Here is a 2,054-nt window from a genome sequence, read left to right on the forward strand (position 1 = left end):
TTTTTTTTTTTAAGGACACCACTAGTGTTCCTTCAATGTTAATCACACTCTTTGGTGTTGATGAAGCTTTCAATTTTGAGAATGGTAGAGTTTGTCAAGTGTCATTTTGAGTGCCAGCAAATGGTTGATTTGAGGCAAGAAGAACAAAGTTTAAAAAAGAAAATCAATCTAGCATTTGCTTAATAATTTGCCCTTTGCAGTAACAGAATCTTATCTGACCACCCACATTCATCTGGTTGCTGACGTGATTCTTGCTTCAATTGCAGAAGCTATTTTTGCACCTTTTGTGTCTTTTGAGGAACCGAGTGGGCCTACTTGCTTGTAATGATTCACGTCTCAAAGTGCACAGGGTGTCCTGTGCTACTGCAGTGGTGTGCAGAAAAGGGGGAAATTAAAGCAAACTCTTCCTTTAAGCACTTTGAATGCTCACATGAACTAGAACTGGGGATTGTCATGTCTTACTTAAAATACTTTAGTTCTTCCCATGAGGGTTTTGGTAATAACTTGGCAGGAAGAAAGAACAATATTTTTTTAAAGGTAACAAATATATAATAACCATCTATGGGTAGGGTAGTGTCAACAGAAAAAAAGACCAAAGTCTGTAAAGTAATTTTAAAGAGATTTACTCTGAGCCAAATTTGAGGACCATGACCCGGAGCCACGCCCAAGAGGCCTTGAGCAAGTGGACTCGCTGTGGCTGGGTTACAGTTTGGTTTTATACATTTCAGGGAGACAGGGGTTACAGGTAAAATCATAAATCAATACGTGGGAGGCATACATTGGTTTGGCCCAAAAAGGTGGGCCATCTCGAAGCGGGGACTTACAGGTTATAGGTGGGTTAAAAAATTCTTTGGCCTGTAATTGGTTAAAGACATGAAGCTTTGTCTAGAGGCTTGGAATGTTTCAATGTAAGGAGCTGTTTATCAGAGATGAGCCACTGGACATAGATTTGTTGTGTAAATTGAGGACCTACAGGTTTGTCTTGCATAGCCTTAGGCCTGTTAATGGGTTACAAAGGATGTCGCCAAGAAGGGAGGGGGGCATGATAAGACATGTCTGACCTCCTTCCTCCTGGCAGGCAGTTTAGTTTCAGGGTATTCCTTTGGCCACGAGGGGGTCCATTTAGTCAGCCGGTGGGGGGGTGAGCCTTAAAATTTTATTTTAGTTCACAGTAGTAATATGGTTATGGGGGTCTTTTAAACTGGGAGACACACCATCTTATGTTTGATAAATCTATTTGGATTAAGTGGTTTGACTTTCCATGCATGTCCTTGGATCACACTTGGATAAATATAAATTCTAAATATGAAAAAGTCCCTTTCTTCACTACTTACCAGAGTTTGTGACGTCTCAGGATTTTACTTTGGCTGGTTTGGGATTCCTATTTCAGAAATTAATTTTAGCACAGAATATAACACTGCTAAAATAAAATGTAGAAAAGAATTACTGAGACTTCATCCTGTGATGTTTAGTTGCTAATACACCAAAAGTTTTGTGGAAATCACAGCTTGAAAGCAGAACAGTATCATGGACTGCAATGGCACAATTTCTAGTTTCCATACTTGAAGTTTTAACTCTAGTGTTCTTTTTGTCATTGCCTCTACTTGGGCTGTTACAGGCAATTCCCTTTTAATACAAGTATTTATTCAAAAGATTTAAACTATGTTAAAAGAAAGGAAATGCTTTCTTGACCAAAAAAAAAAAAAAAGAAAGAAAAAAAAGGGCTTCTTGAGAGATCCAGTTTCAAACTTTCTTTCCTAAAGGAAAGCAGGTTCTATGGGTAAAGAACCAGCTTGCCTGCGAAATTCGTTACAAGTGTCATTGTCTTTTAAATCTTCTTATTCATCTTTTTTAGATTCCCAGAAGTTGTGCATGAGTTCCCGTGGGGAGAATTGGCATCTTGGAAGTCAAAGACGGTTGTGATGCAGTTGTTTGATATGAGGATAACAGGTTAATAACTAAAATTTATTATTTTATTCTATTGTTGTTACATTAAATTTGAAAAGCTATTTTGGCCTACCATGAACTCATAGGTAAACTGACTTTGTCATCCA

General features: G+C 38.1%; 1 protein-coding gene across 1 annotated transcript in view; it reads left to right on the forward strand.

Moving 5' to 3' along the window:
• Nucleotides 1–1,855: 1,855 nt before the first annotated feature.
• Nucleotides 1,856–2,054, forward strand: part of HIVEP2 (human immunodeficiency virus type I enhancer binding protein 2) — a 27,301-nt gene continuing 27,102 nt past the window's right edge. Inside the window, exon 1 of the mRNA XM_012655560.1 lies at nucleotides 1,856–1,950. The gene's annotated coding sequence lies outside the window, so the exon portion shown is untranslated. The remainder of the gene's footprint in view (nucleotides 1,951–2,054) is intronic.

Source organism: Propithecus coquereli, unplaced genomic scaffold (assembly GCF_000956105.1).
Source record: "Propithecus coquereli isolate 6110/MARCELLA unplaced genomic scaffold, Pcoq_1.0 Scaffold48, whole genome shotgun sequence".
Classification (NCBI taxonomy): Eukaryota; Metazoa; Chordata; class Mammalia; order Primates; family Indriidae; genus Propithecus; species Propithecus coquereli.